Source organism: Staurois parvus, unplaced genomic scaffold (genome assembly GCF_062004578.1).
Source record: "Staurois parvus isolate SC_StPar_1 unplaced genomic scaffold, SC_StPar_1.0 ptg000059l, whole genome shotgun sequence".
Taxonomy (NCBI): Eukaryota; Metazoa; Chordata; class Amphibia; order Anura; family Ranidae; genus Staurois; species Staurois parvus.
In genome coordinates this window covers 15,799,934-15,820,002 of record NW_028317855.1, presented here as the reverse complement: position 1 = coordinate 15,820,002, position 20,069 = coordinate 15,799,934, and the positions used below count along the sequence as shown (strand labels likewise).

Sequence of the window (20,069 nt, the reverse complement as noted above, 5' to 3'; positions counted from 1 at the left end):
TGGCTGGGATTCAAACCAACGACCCTAGTACTGCCAGGCGGAAGTACTAACCATTTAGCCACTGTGCTGCCCATTATGAATACAGCTGGCTGCTCAGCACTTAGCTTTTTCTGAGTGAATGCAAAGCACTCTCTGAATGGATGAGCTTGAGAGGTGGGGTGATGACATCACACTCTCCACCTCATCCAATCAGAGACTGATTTGCATTCTTACAGAAAATGCTAAGTATTCTGTGAATGGCACTAGTGCTGAGCAGCCAACTGTATTCCAGATGTATCAGGCCAGCTGCTCAGCATGGGACCCTGCAACAAAGGGAAATCACTGAGGTAGCAAGGTCTCCTTCAAAGATTTCATGCTTCCAGGGGCATCAGCCAGCTATGGGCCTCTGTGCATAAGCCATGAAAAGTGAATAATTCATCTTTTCTCTTCAGGTGGAGAACAGGAGCTTAAGCCATCTTTTACACATGTCATTCACATTTATACAACAGGGAGTCGGTGTCTGTGTGCAAATGGCCACCATTTTGATAGTATATACATAATTAACTTGGTCCAAGCTGCACTAAAGTAACTATGTAAAAATATGCCATGCCTGAGATGTTTCTTTTCTTTAATATATTTCAGTTTTAGCTGAATTAGTTTGCTTTTCTAAAGTGATTCTGAGGCTCCATGCACACGCGTTTAGCGTTTTTGTATTAGCATTTAGCGGCGTTTTGCCACGTTTTTCAGCATTTGCGTTTTTAGTGGTTTTTAGCAGGGGTTTTTGGTCAAAAAAAGTCCAAAAACGCCGGTTTGCGGCTTTTTACTACATTTTTCAGTGTTAGAGCGTTTTTACAGCTAAAAATCTCCTCTAGAAACCCACTAGTTCTGGGGTTTTTTTCCAGCCAAAAAACGTCCCTTCCAAAAAATGTTGATTACAGTCTATGTGTGCATAGGCACATAGGATAACATGCTGGGGGGTTTACTAGCTGTAGAAAAAAACATCAAAAGCCAAAAACAGCCGCTGTAAAAATGTCCAGTGTGCATGAGGACTAAAAGCTGTAATTAAAAAAAAAACCATTATACATATCTGCTCTGTGCAATGGTTTCCCGGTCCCCTTCTTTTTGGGTCCCGTGCTGGCGGTCCTGGCTTCTCCCCCCTGCCGAATGCCCCCAATAGCAAGCCTCCTGGTGTGGGGACACTTGAGCAGGCTCGCTCATGAGCCACGCTCCTGTGAATGGACACTGTCCATTCACACACAGAGAGCTCCCCCACCCCACCCCCTTCTCTGTCCTCATCGGCTGTGTTTTACAGCGACAGGAGCCAATGACACACACTGCTGTGTGAGACAATGAGGAGAGAAACCCGGGAGAGCCGCGGCACATCACTGAATCAAGATGGGGTTCCTGTGAGAACTGAGAAGGGAGCTGCACCCAGAAGATCTTTTACCTTAATGCATTAAGGTTAAAAAAAAAACCCTTCTACCTTTAGAACCACTTTAAGGCTTTGTATCCTTTATTTGCACCTAGTGGTATGGTCAGTTTAGATACGCTTTAGCTCCCATTCATATTTGAGCATTTTTCATCATGTTCCCCTACACCTGACTACGTTCAGAATCCCCTTACTTCTTATTGTCCCTGTTCAACTTGTACACTCAGTTGCCCTACGTTCTAGGGCCTACACTCAGTAAAGTACATGAGCTTTTTTTATTGAACATTTTCAGTCCCATAGACCTCAATGGGAGCGCCTGTAAATGCGCAAAACTTGTGTTTTTGAACACATTTTTACACGTGAGCGACTCTTCTCCTATAGAACTGCTCCCCTCCTCTTACTCAGCTCAGGAAACAAACTGAAGCTTAACCCATGTGCAAAATGCTTGTAAAAACACTTGTAATATGTCTGAAAAACGCCTCAAATACGACTAAAACAACTGTAATAAAACTGTAAAACAGCTGTAAACCGATTAAAAAAATCACAAGGAATACACTCTGCAGAGGTGTGAACACAGGTTTACAGTTGCTCATTTTAGTAGGACAAAAGCACACAAGGGCTATGTTTGTGTTCCTGTGTTATGTACTTAAAAAGTTACCAACATATGTTTCTCTTCTAGATGCTCGTGCGCTTCATGGAAATATAAGCAAGGCTGCCCCAGACATCACCTCTACATGCTGCTGTGACATGACCCGCAAGATTAGTTGCCTGCTTGGGAACTCTGAGACTAAAGAAGACGGCAACTAAACCTGTAAGTACCTTTTGGCGAAATCAGATTTAATCTGAGTTATAATTAGCACTGCTAAGGCAGTGTTCTGAAAATAGAAAAGGATTGTAGGTATTTGTATTTTCACAGAGATGAGCAATCATTGATACTCCAGCCTTTAGTGACATGAATGAATGGTCTTCATAGGAGCTGTAGTGACAGCAGCTGGAGGGCTAGAAGCAATTAAAATAAGCGCTAACAACATGGCCGCAAAAAGTTTATTTTGGTTATATACGTTATATAGATATACAGTATATTATACGTTTTAGCGTGCAGGTGAAATTTTATGCAGAATTGTGAAGAATCATCTGTACAGGTTAAGTATGTGGAGCACATACTGACAAGCGTTTCTTTTAGATTTGAGGGCTTTGTTCACACCTAGTGTATGCGCATTAATATGCATTTTACGCATGACATGGTGCTCTGTAATGGGGTAGCTCATTCAAATGCATTAAAGTATCCCCAAAGTGTTTTTAAATGCAGCGCACCAGAATGAACTGTACTTTGTTACCATACATTCTGGTTTACTAAAATGCATGTCTTTTTAACAAGTGCCATTAAGAATTAAAGTAATTGCAAACTCTCATCTTGCAAAACAACTTGTTCATTTTAAAATAGAAATGAAAGGCAAAACATTTGTGTATAGATATTTTATAAGTTTTATAAGTGATCACATTACCTCTAAGCTCCTTATGCAGCTGCAAACAGAGAGTTGGGGGGAAGGGGAACAACAGGACACTGAACTTCCCAGTGAATGGCTGTGCAAGGGGGTGTGTGAGCAGAAATCTTATCATTGGAGGAGAGCTTAGTCTGGTCAGTTGTAATGGGAAAGCAGAGGGACTGGCAGGAACACCAGGGATTTCACACAAAGGAAACAATACAAAGAGAACAGGATACCTTTTTTTATACAAGTTCAGCAGGCACATATCAGGAATATTAAATGTTGGGATTACATATTCTTTAATGGTACTGCAGTTCAACTTCAATAAGGAAATATGCTTTTGTGATCTGCAAGGCACACAAGATTATCCTGGTACACAGATGTGAATGGTGCCCAAAGGATTCGGCAGCTGTAGTGTAGCTCTTCTTGCTCATAATAGAAGAGTAAGCTATATACATGAGCACTAACAATAAACGTACTACTGAAATTATGTATGCCAATGACTTCAATAGACTTTGAAAGTATAACTGAACTTTTTACTCCTGGATAGAATGTAGAGGGATTAGAAAGTCTGTCTGATTTTCATCGCTGCCTGTGTCTCTGTTGGGGCAGTTCAAACTTTCTATTTGTCTTGGTGACCATTATCATTAAAACAATTGTGAAAGGAAATCCCACATTTGGAACGACTACCAGATCAGGAATAGAAGGGAAATCTTCCAATGGGGGTGCTGGTTCTGGAGACCAGGGATTTGGCCTCACTGTAGAGAGGTTTCCTCTAATTTCCTGTTGGGGCTATGGGACAGAGAAGGGAATCTCCCCAATGGGACACAGAGGGCGAAACAATACTGACAGGGGTTTTAACTCCTCTTCTTCTACCCAAAATTTGAAAAAAAATTGCCTTGCCGATCTACTTTACTCACACTTTTGTCTGTGTTTCTTTTCACTTGGATGGACGGTGTGGGTCCTCAGGCTTACCCTGAAGTCTAGGGGAAGGCTGTGTGGTCATCAGGTTCCTTCCTCCCCAAAAATTGGAGGTCTCTCTTTGAGAGAAAACCCCTCACCTAGTACTTCGACTTTGGCTGACCATGAGGAGAGGGGTCCACCAGGCCTTTTGGATAGCTGGACCACGAGTGTGCCTTACTCCTGTCAGGAGCCTTGAGCCCCATGGGGTCAGGGAAGGTCCTACTTCTTTGTAAGGTGGACTAGAGACACACTCTCAAGTGCAATTTTTTGTGTGGATGTTTCACATGCACTTTTATGTTCACAAGTGTTTTATTTTTGCGCACCTCCACAGGTTAAAGAAAAAAATCTACTTTAAGTCCCATCTTCTTCCATGGTAATTCTTGTAACACTTAAATTATTTTTTTTTTCATTTTCCTGTTTAAGTGGAGACTGGCTGGTTAATATTTGACTTTGATGTAAACAATATACAGAGTTCCTGCATTTTGTAACAGCGTGGCTAATAAAATAATTGCTCGTGAATGATCATTTTTCGCATTTAGAAATAGGTGTTTACCCCAATCTAAGGTGTTTGCCATCTGTCAAAGGAGCTTCAGAAAGTGGCACTGCAGCTTCAGCTTTTATAAATGAACGTGCTAACAAATCTATTATTAGAGTCAACTTCTAGTAAATAATCCTTGAAGCCGCATTGGTCTTAAGAAGTCTGTACAGCTTGTAAGAGCTTCTGAGGCAGTCGAGTTAATGTTCTCTGTAGGCCGACCTCAGCCTGTAACCCCTACACCTTTATAGCTTTCCGAGACAATTTGGGATGCATTAATGGAGGTGGGGGGGATATCATGTCTCTCAATCAGACATGGACACACCACATCAAAGGATCTAGTAACAGGAGTTACATCTGCCCTGTGTTTCTGTTTTTTTTTAATTTTTATACACTCGATCAACTATTAAAGTTCCAGCTGCTCTTTGTAGTAGAGCCAATTTTATTTTATGGTTGCACTGGCAGTCTATTGGTGCTTTAACTGTAAATACCTGTGAGCTACTGTAATATACTTGTAGTAAATGATGGAATAGCACGTTTTTCTATGTGGAATTGGTGAAATGGGTTTTAATAGTAATTGAAGCTTCACTGAGTATTGTGTGTTTATACATATGCCACCTAGGTTTCTCACCTATACTCGCTAAAGGGACTCCAAGATTTGTATCTGCTATAAAGAAGTCAACACTTTGGTTTTCTCACAATCTTAATATATTCTGCTCCTGGAGCCTGGAGGCTTTGTAGAGCTTTTGGGTGGGATGAAGCCTCCATTCCTAGGTCCATATCTTACCTGGTAGCCAGACCTCACTAACAGGCTGTCCACAGGTGCTTTTATATCTGAGCTGACTTATCCTAGGGGCTCTTTCTCTAATGTTGTCTGGTATTCAAGGCACGTGCAGGGGCGGACTGACAACTCATGGAGCCCCCGTGCAATAGGGGATCATGGGGCCCCTGTTTCCTTGCCCAAACTCAAAAAAGCTTATGAAAAAGGTACCAGGGGCATCTCATGGGGCCCCCTGCTGACCCCGGGTCCTCAGGCAGTGCCCAAGTTTCCAAATGGTCAGTCCGCCCCTGGGCACGTGCTGTTTTGGGCACCCTGATAGGAACTGACATAAGTTTAGTGACTCAGAAAAGCAGATGCTTTGTCTATTTTATGCTATGGGCTTACTGTACAAATTCTTTTTGCATTGACATGGTGTTTTATTTACCTTGTTGACTAACTTGTGGACCATTCCTGTGTATGTTCTTGACAAGTGTCCCTGTCTCATGCATAGTTTAGCACTGCCAATGCCAACTGAGCCTGTCCCCATTGCAATATACTGTATATTTTATATATTACAGCGTGTGCATAGAGAGCATCACAATTTATTTGATAAATAAATAAGTATAATGTCCATTGTGGGAGATCATCAACTGCATTTAAAAGCAGACAAAATTGTATATATTTACATATTTACAGTGGAGACTGACTTGACGTATCCAAGACAGTACCAGATGTAATTTAAAGTAAACCCTTACTTTATAAAAAAAAGCCATTCAGTTTAAAACAAAAATGTAGGGCAAAACATTGTGTATAAATGTAAAAAAAATTATAAATACCTTTTTTCTTTCTTATTTAAGTGATCACATGACTTCTCAGCTGCATAAGGGGCTTAGCGAGATGGGAATGGGGTGGAGTCTGCAGGGGGCGTGACAGCAAGAGACAGAGAAGATCAATACACTGATCTGCCCAGTGAATGGATGTACAGGGGGGCTTGTCAGCACAAGTCTGATTATTGGAGGACAGACAGGCTGTGCTCCCAGCACAGCTAAAAAACTGACCACACTGGGATGGGTGTGCTCTCATGCCTAGTGTGGTCAGTTTGAAATAAGAAAGCAGAGGGACTGGTAGGATCACCAGGTATTTCACACAAAGGATGAGATACCAAGAGTAAAAGATACCTTTTAGCACAAGTATGTGGCACAACAGACACATATCAGGAATACAAATTGTTGGGGTAAAATGCACTTTAAAACTGAGGTGTAGATATGGCAAATTTTACAAAATTACATTGGTCCAGCTTGGACCAATGTAAGTACAACGTATGTATGTGCCATACCTGTAGGATCTCCATGAAAACTGGAAATCAGGAAGCACTGCTTCTCAAGTGATTGCCTTTACCTTCTAGGTCTTGTACCAAGTGGCTGCCCTGCTGCTTACTGAACACAGGGAGTTGTTTGCCTGGCATGCTCATCTGTCAAAAAACACTTTGCATTTTCTCAATGAATGCAAAGTGTTTTCTGATTGGAGGAGGTGGAGATTAGGACATCACGTGACCACCCCGCCTGTCCACTTCTTCCAATCAGAGAATGCTTGGCATTCATTAAGAAAATGCAAAGTGTTCCCTGAATGGTGCCCGTATCAAGCAAGCAACCTCCTGTGTTCACAATGCAGCAGGACAGCCTCTTGGCACAGAACTCGCAAGCTAGTTAAGATCACTGTAGTAACAGTACCTACTACAGTGATTTCCAGGTTTCGTGGAGATCCCACAGGCATACTTACATTGGTCCAATCTGGAATTATGTAACTATGTAGAAATAGCTGTACCTAAACTCCAGCTTTAAAAGTAGTCCAGCACTGATTCAATCTCTGGTTCAAAGCTCCTAATAGAAACATTTGATTCTTCAAAAGTACTTTGATTTTCAGAGGTGTCTTTGATCAGCAGAGTTGCTTAAAACTAGACATCCTGGCAACCCTGGTTGTAAGACTCAGAGGTCAATGTACTTACACGAGGTGCTGCTTTCTGAGCAACTTAGGCTTCATGTGACAGGCTACTTTACATTGTTTGACCACATTAAATCCATTGTATTCTTATATTATTAGTAATAATCTTTCATCAGGAAAGATGAGCTTTATAAAAGTGATCTGTGTTGTTTAATTCCGATATTATCATTTTTGTTGTCTATGAAATGTACAAGCCTCTGCAATATGCTGTTGCTTGAGCTATATTAAGGAACAAAATTTTGCTTCTGATACCACTTTAGGCTTCGTAACTCCAATTTGCATGAAAATATATGATTTTGAATATTTTAACATAGCGATTCATCTTCCAGATGTTCATTGCTGCTCTGGATATATTTAGCAAGAGTTTAAAGCATTTTAGGAAGTCTTAATGGTAGCTATATACAGGACAATAACAGCCATGCAATATTTTATATGGGTATTCTATTTGAAGCTCTGTCACGGGAGAGTCGTGGGCTAATATGATACTTATATAAAGAAAAGAAAAAATATTGACAGTGGACTAACACTTTTCTTGTATTTTTAGGCAGCCTACTGTGCCACATCTTATCCAGTCTCCAGTTACTAACCTCCTTATCTGCAGGGCTGTAAAAGTAACACTGTATGCAAAATAAAAAAATACATACTGTATATGATGCAGCCTGTCACTAGCATACATTCACAGTAAAGATACTGTATCTACAGTGGGGCAAAAAAGTATTTAGTCAGCCACCAATTGTGCAAGTTCTCCACTTAAAAAGATGAGAGAGGCCTGTAATTGGCATCATAGGTAGACTTCAACTATGAGAGACAAAATGAGAAAAAAAATCCAGACAATCACATTTGGACATTTGGCTGATTTGGAAAGAATTTATTTGCAAATTATGGTGGAAAATAAGTATTTGGTCACCTACAAACAAGCAAGATTTCTGGCTCTCACAGACCTGTACCTTCTTCTTTAAGAGGCTCCTCTGTCCTGCACTCATTACCTGTATCAATGGCACCTGTTTGAACTTGTTATCAGTATAAAAGACACCTGTCCACAAGCTCAAACAGTCACACTTCAAACTCCACTACGGTGAAGACCAAAGAGCTGTCGAAGGACACCAGAACAAAATTGTAGACCTGCACCAGGCTGGGAAGACTGAATCTGCAATAGGCAAGCAGCTTGGTGTGAACAAATCAACTGTGGGAGCAATAATTAGAAAATGGAAGACATACAAGACCACTGATAATCTCCCTCGATCTGGGGCTCCACGCAATATCTCACCCCGTGGGGTCAAAATGATCACAAGAACGGTGAGCGAAAATCCCAGGACCACACGGGGGGACCTAGTGAATGACCTGCAGAGAGCTGGGACCAAGAGGAGATCTGCATGGAGAAATGGGCCAACATACCAGCAACAGTGTGTGCCAACCTTGTGAAGACTTCCAGGAAACGTTTGACCTCTGTCATTGCCAACAAAGGATATATAACAAAGTATTGAGATGAACTTTTGATATTGACCAAATACTTATTTTCCACCATAATTTGCAAATAAATTCTTTCCAAATCAGCCAATGTGATTGTCTGTCTGGATTTTTTTTCTCATATTGTCTCTCATAGTTGAGGTCTACCTATGATGCCAATTACAGGCCTCTCTCATTTTTTTAAGTGGGAGAACTTGCACAATTGGTGGCTGACTAAATACTTTTTTGCCCCACTGTATATGCTAAACCAAGTCAACAAACCCAAGGCTACACATGGTAATTGTGGAACTATGACATATCAAGTGTAGTTGCTTTTCTTTTTAGTCATTTTCTTTAGCTTTATTTCCTTATTGCAACATAGTATGCGGCAGTTATAGAACAAGTAAGCTTTGGTGTCATTCCTGCAGAACAGTTACAGGTGCAATCAACCCTACAATGACGCAGATTGTGAACAGACAGACATTTCAAAGTACAACATAGACCAAATGACCTTTTCAAGTAAAAAGTCACCCTCTTCTCACCTGCACTTGTTATGTTCTTGTTGATTTAGTTCATGGAATGGGCACTTGTAGTCAGGCTATATACACAGTGGTGAATAGTCTTTGATGGCATCCTTTTCAGATGAGTGTTTATTTAGAAAAAAGAGGGTATGCACAGTAACCCTGTTTTTTTTGTTGTTGTTTTTTTTTAAATGTTTCTGTATGATAATCCCAATAATTATGTGTGAAAGACATTTTTTTGCTACCCAAGCTGTCTTTGTGTAAGTATTTCTGCTAGAAAGTTGACTTTTGAAATTCCTGTTATGATTAGGGACCGTCATGTCTGAAACCTGTACGCCGTTACTTACCATCTTACTATTCCTGCTTTTCTGGATTGCTTTGTAATAATTTAGTTTAATTCTCACTTGTTCCCATGCAGGAGTGCTAGGTACTTTACTAGTTTGTACCTTTCTCCTCCTCCTAGGTAATCTTAGGTAATGTATGTATTCTCTACGCATGTACATGTAAGTTATATGCGTATGTACAGTGCTATAATCATTAGGTGAGGCAGTCTTGTGCACACTTTCCTCCTTTGTAAGAATCATTTTGTTTCCTGTGTTAAGAGGATGTGACCAAATCCAGATATTGCTATGTCCCTTAAAGTGCAACTGTGCCCAGATTTAACTTTCAGTGCAGTGATTTAAAGACATCACTGACCTCTCTAGCTGCTTGTATTGTGAAGTAATTTATTTTAAAATATCTTAAAGCGGAGTTCCACTTACCCTGTTAAAAAATAAAAGTCAGCAGCTACAAAAACTGTAGCTGCTGACTTTTAAAAAACAGCCACTTACCTGTCCCTAGATCCTGTGGTGTGTCACCTGCAGCCCGTTTTACCGGCCATCCTGTATTCCAGGAGGCTGGCATCTTCAGTGTGGGCACCTGGCTGTGACTGCTTGCGTTACACAGCCGGGTACCAACTGCGCATGCGCAAGTAGCGCTGCGCTTCATGAATGGTCCTGTACTGTTCTGGAACCTGTCACGTGTCCCAAAAGACTACAGGGAGGGAGGGAGGACACCTGCCACTTCCAATTGCCTAGACGATCGAACCAGAAGAGGGAGCGGGTACCTGTCAAATTCGGATACCCGCTCCCCCCCACCCCCCAAAGGTGCCAATCCTTAATGGGGAGCGAGGGAGCAGTCCTTAAAGCGGAACTTCCCCTTTTGGGTGGAGCTGCGCTTTAAAGATCACAACTAAGATTCTTAAGTCTAACACCTTATGTTGGAGACTTACTAGCAGGCTGTCAAGATTCTGTTGCAATAGAAAGTAATAGGTAAAGATCAAAGATTTCAGTGCCTCTGTTGTAACATTTGAGGATGATTCTTTCCACTATGCCTACAACTACTGAGGTGAATGTGGGCTTCTTTGTAAGTTCTTTCATTGCTTTTTTCAGAATAAATTGATGCTTTATCGTGGCTCACTTTAAAGAGGAGCTCCAATCATATTTGTGTTTAGTAAAAGTCAGCAGCTACAAAAACTGTAGCTGCTGACTTTTAATAAACAGACTCTCACTTATCCCAGGATCCAACGATGTGCTCACTCGCGCCATTCTTTCCATCGATGTTCTGTCCATGGCACCAGCATCTCAACTGTGAGCACCTGGCTGTGACAGCTTGTGACTTCTCAGCTGGGTGCACACAGCGCATGTGAGAGCCGCAGTCTTCTGGGAACTGTAGCATGTTCCAGAAGACAGGGGGATAGGAGAACTTCCCTTCGGATCACCTAGGCGATCTAAATGGAAGTGGGAGCAGGTATTTGTCAAAACCAGTCACCCTCCCCCTCCCCCCAAAAAAGTAAAGAGGAAAGGGGAAGAAGGCCTCAAAGTGAAATTCCCCCTTTTGAGTGAAGCTCCTCTTTAACAAATAATTTAAATAACAAAGTATAGAGTAGTAAGCACAAATACCCTTCTATGCTGAACCCCATTCAGCTTAGTTACTCCTTTCTACTCTGTTGATGAGATGCTCCTCATTTCTTTCTTTCAGCATGTGTCCTGGGTTCAGAAAGTACAACAAATAGATAAACTGTAGTCCAAATGCACAGAGTAATTACCTAGACCAGTGGTGGGCAACCTTTTTTTTCAACTGAGCCAAATCTCGCCAAAACCATGATTGAAATTTATTTTGAGAGCCACATTTTTAAAACTGAAAATACATCTCCCATATAGTAATTCATCCCCCATAGTAATTCATCCCCCATATAGTAATTCATCCCCCATCGTAATTCATCCCCCATAGTAATTCATCCCCCATAGTAATTCATCCCCCATATAGTAATTCATCCCCCATATAGTAATTCATCCCCCCTATAGTAATTCATCCCCCATATAGTAATTCATCCCCCATAGTAATTCATCCCCCGTATAGTATTTCATCCCTCGTATAGTATTTCATCCCCCATATAGTAATTCATCCCTCATATAGTATTTCATCCCTCATATAGTATTTCATCCCTCATATAGTATTTCATCCCCCCATATAGTATTTCATCCCCCCATATAGTATTTCATCCCTCATATAGTAATTCATCCCTCATATAGTATTTCATCCCTCATATAGTATTTCATCCCCTCATATAGTATTTCATCCCTCATATAGTAATTCATCCCTCATATAGTATTTCATCCCCCCATATAGTATTTCATCCCCCCATATAGTATTTCATCCCTCATATAGTATTTCATCCCTCATATAGTAATTCATCCCTCATATAGTAATTCATCCCTCATATAGTATTTCATCCCTCATATAGTAATACATCCCTCATATAGTATTTCATCCCTCATATAGTAATTCATCCCTCATATAGTATTTCATCCCTCATATAGTAATACATCCCTCATATAGTATTTCATCCCTCATATAGTATTTCATCCCCCACAGTACTATTCCCCCCCCCCCTTCTAGTAAGCCAAGTCCCCTGTGTCAATTCACTTACCTTTGCTCCGCGCGTTCCTCTCGCTGTCTTCCCGCGCCGTTCGGGTCTTCAGGGCGGACTGTGAGAGGAGCCTAGCTCCCCTCCCCTCACGTTCGGCACGCTGCCCCGCCTACACACATCCTGACAGCCACATCCGCGGGCCGGATTAAAAGGTCCGCGCGGACTTTTGGGGCGGCCAACCGAGAGGAGGCAGGGGAGCGGCCGACCGAGAGGAGGGAGGGGAGCAGGCGCCCGGCACACAGAAGAGCCGCATTAGAGTGGGTAAAGAGCCGCATGTGGCTCGCGAGCCGCGGCTTGCCGACCACTGACCTAGACACTCCTAGTGATGCACAGTTAATTATTCAAGGCTCTAATCAGAAAAGAGACCATGGGGTCTAAACATACATAAACAGGTTCAAACATGTGAGATTCGAAGATTGAAGCATACATTTTTGTTTTTTTCATTACACTTTAAAACATAGTGAGCCAATCAACAGTAAGTGAACTTAAACATGCTTGGGACAAACATAGGTCTATTCTCAGATAAAAAGGTTAAAACAAAAAAAATTAAGAAAGGGGCAGACTCGATGGACCATTTGGCCTTCTTCCTCTGTCTTTCTTTTATCTTCTGTATTCCTGAAACACCATGCGCAAAGGGCAATTCTCCAGCAAACATATGTCTGCCATTACAAATGTGCCCCAGATAGTGTCATTAATATTAATAATTGTTGATTTTGAAACCATATGGTAACCTTGTTCTTTGATAAGATAGATATTACAAATAGGCTTTTTATTTTGACTAAAGGTAAACTGTGATGATGTTGTCATCACCCTTCATATTTTGAAATGGGTGAATAAATGAATAAAATGATTTGGAAAAACAGGGCTGAATGTAGATAATCATGAAGCATTTTAAAAAGGAAAGCGTGGACACAATGTGCAGCTAAGTAGGGGTTTTCACACTGGTTTTCTTGCTGGCGTACAACACTAGAGGTTTAGCTCCATGGAAACAAGAAGGCTGTTTGCATTGAAAAATACAAATGAATGGATGGGAAATGGTAGTTTGCTGTGCCCTTTTCTGTATAATGGCCACAAGAAAATTATTTATAACAGCACATATTTCCACTCTATATTGTGCCTTACTTTGAGCACATTTTTGTAGTTTAATGTGCTGTTTCCATTAAAGGAAACCTGCCATAGGAGAAACATAAAGGCTGCAATGGCTGACCTTATTTAGAAAATGCTGTTTGCCTATCTGGCTCTGGCCCTGATGCTTGCACAATCACAGACCCTAAAACAAGTTGGAGTTCTGACTTTACTGACTGAATACTAGTTCAGGGTCAGTAAATTGGAAAGTACAATAAGCTAGACTAAGGCAACTAGAATTTTCACAAGGCAGTCAGCAATTGCTGCCCGTACAATTCTTTTATATCAGTGTTTCTATATGGTTGATCTATTCATATCTGTATATGTATATTTGTAAGAAATAAAAGGTGAGGTATGGAGTTTTTATCATCAAAATTAGGTTTTCTATAGTATCCCTATTATTTCAACACCGTGGATCTAAAAGTACATGATGCTAAGTGTATTTGAGTTGAAGATTTAAAGCTGAACTCCAAGGATGATTTTAATTCTGTACTTTCATTAGTGCAGCTTGGCACAATGTAAGTATGCATATTTCATACCTGGTGGGCTGCTGGGGTAGTTAACAACCATTGTAGTAGTTGCCACTATAAGGCTACGTTCACACTAGCGTTGTGTGCAGGCGGCAGAGAGGCGTTTGGAAAGCGTTTTTACCGCTTCCCAAACGCCTCTGCCAATTCTGCACATTACAGCACATGGTGCTGTTCTAACGGGAGCGTTTGCGTCGTGTCACGTTGCGTCGCGGCAAAACGGACGCCTCTGGCCGAGTCAGGAGGTGTTGAAGCCTCCTATTCTAGTCTATGGTGCCGCTCCGCAAACACCCGGCTGGCATTTGCGGTGCGGTTGCGACGCGGTTGCGGGGCGTTTGCGGAACGGTAACACCATTCAAACGGCATTATAGGCGTTTGTGGGGCGTTTTTAACTCTCGGCAAACGCCTAGCAACCGCCGCTAAACCGCGCATGCGGCGTTTGCGGAGCGTTTAAAAACGCTCCGCAAACGCCGGACCAATGCTTGCCAAACGCTATAGGGGCAAGCGTTGGTAAAACAGCCAAGTGTGAACAAGCCCTTACAGTAATAGCTGAGATCTTCTGGGTTCTGCAGGGGTCTGTGCAAGTGGCTGTCCCTCTGCACATTGAACACCAGGAGGTGTTCATTTGGTACCACTGCCATAGAATTTCTAGGGGTTGATTTGCTAAAACTGGAGAGTGCAATATCTGGTGCAGCTGTACATGGTAGCCAATCAGCTTCTAACTTCACCTATCAGTTTATATTGCTGTCTATGCCCCCATTAAGGAGATTCACCATCTCAGTTTGTCCTGTGTACCATTATATTCGAAAGTGAAAGTAAAAGAAAATCCTAAATTTTGGGTTGTCCCCAGAAAAGTAATAGAGGGGACATTTACCAATGGGGACACTAATTCTGGTGACATGGGGGTCCCCAAGGAATTCTCTTAATTTGCAGGGATTTCCTCTCACTTCCTGTTTGGCTATGGGACACAAAGTGAAGGGAAATCTCCATAATGGGAAACAGATGGCTTAAAAAAATCTGACAGCGGTTAGAACCCTTCCTTGCTCTATCCACAATGAAAAAAAATTCTTATAGTTCTACTTTAAGCTTTGACAATTTTAGGCCTCATGTACACTGCTGCTCCTAAATGTGAGTTTAGGAGCTTTTAGCATTTTTTTTTCAAAGCCCCTGAACTCATCTTAATAAAAGCCTATGTGTTCATGTACACATAGGCTTTTACCAGAGTTTAGGAGCAGCAGAGTTTAGGGGCAGTTATACGTGTCTCTTCTAAACGCAGAATAATTGCGTTCAGGAAAGGAACGTTTTGGCCAAAAACAGCTAAACGCAGCAAAAACACATGTAGATGTGGCTAAACGCTAGCCGCATTTAGCACTTGGGCGTTTATCCATGTCAATGGAAAATACAATGGCTAATCAAATGAATAAACATCCAAGCGCTAAATGCGGCTAGCATTTAGCTGCGTTTGCACATATTTTTGCACATTTAGCGGTTTTCTGCAGCCAGGAGAGTTCAACAACTAGTTGAGTTCATGTGTACATGAGGCCTAAAGCCTTGAAGCTGATTGGTTTCTATGCAGAGCTGCACCAGATTTTGCACTCTCCAGCTTTAGTAAATCAACCCCTCTTGAATAAAAGTCGCTCTTTGATTGGAAGAGGTGGAGGGGAGGGAGAGTGATGACACAATGGATCGACTTGGGTACAATCAGCTGTCCATAAATGGATCGAATCTTACTGATCCCTGCTAAACCTGCCGAGAGTTGATCCATCTATAGCCAGCTGAACACCAAAATATTGTCGTTTTTATTGAAAGGATGAGTGTTCACAGTTTGTATTAGGGTTATCTTACGTAATTGATTTGACCAGAGATATCTCTCAAAGGAGTTTTTCTTTAAAGAACAGAAGCTATAAATTTCTCCCATTTACACCTGATTGTGTCCAGTAATGGAATAATTGTCTTCTGCATGAATGCATTTTGGACTGCAAAATGTGTATGTAAATCATGTTTGTCTGGTGACATATAGTATTTAGGGTGGACTGGAGATTGCATTGCTTGAAACTTTTCTCATGTAATTACTTGATTACAGTGTTCAGTTTTCTTTTAACATGCTAATAACAATAGCAAGTGAAGGAGGTAATTTACTCAGAATACAAGAGGGACATGGAAGCAGAGTTGCATTGGTAAAACTGAGCCTTCTGAGTTTTGGTGATTTACTTTCAAAGTTAAAAAATATCCTCTTAATGCCTTCTGCCATCAATAATACAACAAAGTTATACAAATATCTTTTATTGATTTACTAAGTTACTGTATATACCCTCTATAATAACAACTCACCAATTCCCACAACATAACACTTACAGCTGAATTCCAGCCTTACCTTTAGTCTTACACTTGTAATTGCTTCTTTCCTTCTTTCCTTTACTGAAATTGCTTCCTCTGATTTCACTGCACACTGAGAGCTTCTCACAAGTTGCAGCAAGCCAGATAGAGCCTGCCTCGTTTCCTGGCTGGATCATGTCCAACATCATCTAGTGCTTTTTTCCCCAGCCCTACTACTTCTTTCATTTATTGAATTTCAGTTCTTTCAATCATGAAGGCTGAGCATTACATGTAAGTGTTACCTACGGCAGTCTGCATGGAAAGGCACCCAATCTGTACTGACAGCTGGCCATCAAGGCATTTTGATATTTGTTCAATTCCTCAAAGGTCCATCACGCTCCATGTATAAGGTCTAAGGGCTCTTGGAAGGACTGCAGGCTAGGTGATGTTTCCAGAAAGCTAAGTACAGCACCCTGCTGGCCCCTTCCACCAGCCATGATTTGTATGCATTGCATAGATCTGCAGATGATCACTTTTCAGAGGTGTGGCAAGGGCTGCCACAAGTGTGAACAAGCCCTTTTAAATACATACAAATGTGTGTCAGTTCATTGAATGAGTAATTTGAAATGGTGATCATCATTTACTATGGATCTGAAGTAAACACAAATGCTTTAGCTGTTGACTTTTAGTAAAAGGACATTTACCTGTCCAGGGTTCCTCATCTGAGTCAGTTCTTCGCTAGCCTTTGTGTCCCTGGTGCCACCATCTAGGATGTGGGAAGCTGGCTGTGGTTCCCTGTGGCTTCACAGCTGGCTTCTCACTATGCATGCATGAGTCATGGCTTCCTGTGAGGAGGTGTCTTGTCCAAGGAGGTAGCGGCAGGGGGTGCAAATATTTTCAAGAAATAGGCCCCCCTCCCAAAAAAAGTGCCGTAAATATTAGTTGGGGTAGGATTACAAAAAGCAGAACTTCTCTTTTATGGTGACGTTCTGCTTTAAGGTATACTCCTTACAGTTCTTTGGCCATAACACAATGGGTTAATTTACTAAAACTGGAGACTGCATAATCTGGTGCAGTTCTGCATAGAAACCAATCAATGTCCAGGTTTTATTGTCAAAGCTTAATTGAACAAACTGAAGTTACAAGCTGATTGGCTACTATGCACAGCTGCTCCAGATTGTGCACTCTCCAGTTTTAGTCAGTCAACCCCCCATGTTCTTTCCTGTTTTGTATGTGCCTTTTTCACATTCTTGCTTTTGCACTAAATCAGGAGGAACTGGTCTTTCTTGCCTAGTTGAATAACATCTACTAGGTTCAGTATGCGACATGAAATTAATAAAACATTTTTATATCCTGCTGTAATATTATTGATAGCAGCAGCTATTAAGAAGAATTTTGTTATGGTATATGATCTAGTTTTTTTTCTGGGTTGGCACAATTTGTATTGATAAGGGATGGCGTAGAAACTGTTGTTTGATTTTTTTTCAAACTCCACTTTTTTGACTTGAGTGAGAGCCAACAAATGCCGTCTGTATCCCATATAACCTTTCTCATCTCTATCTATATAGTCACCAAGATAGGAAGCAAGGGAAACTCTCTCTAAAAAAGAACACATACAGAAATAAAATCACTTTTAATAGAGAGAAAAAGAAGTAGTATAACTCTTTTAAGGCAGTTTATGTCATCAGCTTGCTGTGGAGAGTCCTCTTACTCACTCTATCCAAAAAAAAAAGTTTTGTGTTGGTTCCGCTTTAACTGTGCTTGTTCGTCTGGCAATGATTATTGTGTTGAGTTAGCATCCCATTTTCAAAAGTGTAAAGTAACATTTCGGCTGAAATATAAACATATATTTTGCGGTGGCAATATAGAAGCAGATGTTTTTTAGTAAGTTATCTATTCCTGACCGCACATTTGTGGATATAAAAGAACATAAGAAATTAAGGTCATGGGCAGGGAATGAGCTGAAGGCCCAGACATAAAATCAAGTAAAGTCTTCTGTACTAGACTCTAACAGCTTTATCACCCTGCCACAACTTTTCGGCTGCTCCAACTACAGATGAACAGAAGAGCCTCTGTAATGGAGAACAAGGTAAGCAGTGTTCTGTAAAAAGGGATGCTCTCCCACCGTATGTCACCTGGATTACTTACAAAATCCTCATCTGGCTACCAGCATAACAGACTGAATAGAAACAAGATGTTCATGCAAGGGAACATTTCTACTTAATTTTTTTTTCTCTAATAGATGAGACACCTTGTTCATGGTAAGGCTATAAAATATTGATTGACTAGTGTGAGATGTGAACAAGGAGATTACTAGGCCTGGAGACACAGGATGATGGTAAATAGGCCACCATGATGGCAATTTAGAAGAATTAAAGGACCACAAGTGAAAAATTTTGTATTCCGGCAACTGAATAGGCTGTGATGATAATATTTGGTATATGAACAACTTTGTTATTTCGCATGCTTTTATTTATATTTGTCTTCACATTTACAAGCAGGCCAAGTTGTCCAGCAAACATGGTACTTAGAAGGGTTGGGATAAACCATTTAGTACTGCCAGGGGTGCTTACAACATTTCTTAATATGGTTTAAATTCTTTCTTTATCATTCATTAAAGGACACAGGAAATGAAGAAATTCTTAAACGGCTGGGTCATATTGTTGCTTCTAGGAGGTGGGACGTGGGCAAACAGAAAAAGAAATTAAGCACACCACTGTATAACCCTACCTCCAACCATCATGTCTCTGTTTTTTGTTAGTGTCTGAGGAGGTTTAGTATATATGTATTTTTGCTAGCATTGTTTTTCTACAATCAAGATACTTAATGCACCATAGATATTGTTTCTTTCATGTTTTCATTCAAGACTTCAATTATGTTGCTAGAGCTAGCTATCCAGATCAATGCTTTGCTTAGCTAATGCTTTGGATTGACAAAATATTGTGGCGCTAGCATGGATTGTTACTTTCTAGCACTGGGCTCTGTACTGTGGCACTTTTCAGACCTTTGTGTACTGTGTTAGTAAGGTACAGAGTACTTCAGGTCCAAAGGCACAGTCTCTGGTGTGACCCAGTGCTTGAAGGCTCAAGCACTGGGTCTCATAGTTGGTATTATTGGAAGCCATTTTAAAATGTCCACCATTTTAATGTGGTAACTCTCAAGGCTGAGGGGACTGAAAGCTGATGTCATCTATTAGGCTTTTCCCACAATTCAGCCTATAAGAAGAACTATCCCATGGCTTCTCCAGCTTCTAAAGCACCTCTTGGATCAACTGGTCTCTGATCTAGTTTGCAAAGAATACCCAATCATGAACAACATTTGTTCTCACTGCATATGATTGGAATATGAAAGTCAGCCGAGTTTCACCTTATTCACTAAGCTCTGGGGCAGATTCTCTTGCAAAGTGAACCAGTATATATGACTTTAGCAAATCAACCCCTGTATTTTTACATTAAAACTTGGCCCAGTAAAAATGTTATGTTTTGTCAACCATGTTAGTTGTTTGGTCTAGGTAATCTTCTCCAAAATTCTGTGATGTTCCATCCACTGTATGGTGGATGGTTGGTCCTCTAAATGCTGAGATCCATGGCTCCTTTTGGTAGCACTTTCTTCCCTTTAGCAGTATATATCTGACCAGGTCTGGAATGTCAGGTTGATTTATAGTCCCCATACCCCCCCTCCCCCCAAGTCATGACAGTTTCCAAATAGGTTGGTAATTTTTTCTGTTTCCATTATTTTGATTGGTTTTAGATTTTTGTGCTTAACATAAAAATGTTTTTCTTGAAATCCATTGAGGGACTTGCTGCTCTTTGTTATTGGCCCTTGTACTTATTGTTCACAGAACTGAGGCATGACAGTTGTAGGCAGGGTTATATGTTTTTTTTTTCCCAGTGTCTTCACCTCCTGGGGGTGTAAGTGTAACCTGACTGTTTAAAGTGGCTCTAAAGGCCAAAGTATTTTTTACCTTCATGAATTATTTGCATGCAGCTAAAAAACCTTCAGTGTGCAA

The 20,069-nt window shown here is 41.0% G+C and overlaps 1 protein-coding gene across 1 annotated transcript in view; it reads left to right on the top strand.

Moving 5' to 3' along the window:
• Positions 1–20,069, top strand: part of HIVEP2 (HIVEP zinc finger 2) — a 278,510-nt gene that overhangs the window by 63,956 nt on the left and 194,485 nt on the right. Inside the window, exon 2 of the mRNA XM_089668634.1 lies at positions 2,088–2,219. The gene's annotated coding sequence lies outside the window, so the exon portion shown is untranslated. The remainder of the gene's footprint in view (positions 1–2,087; positions 2,220–20,069) is intronic.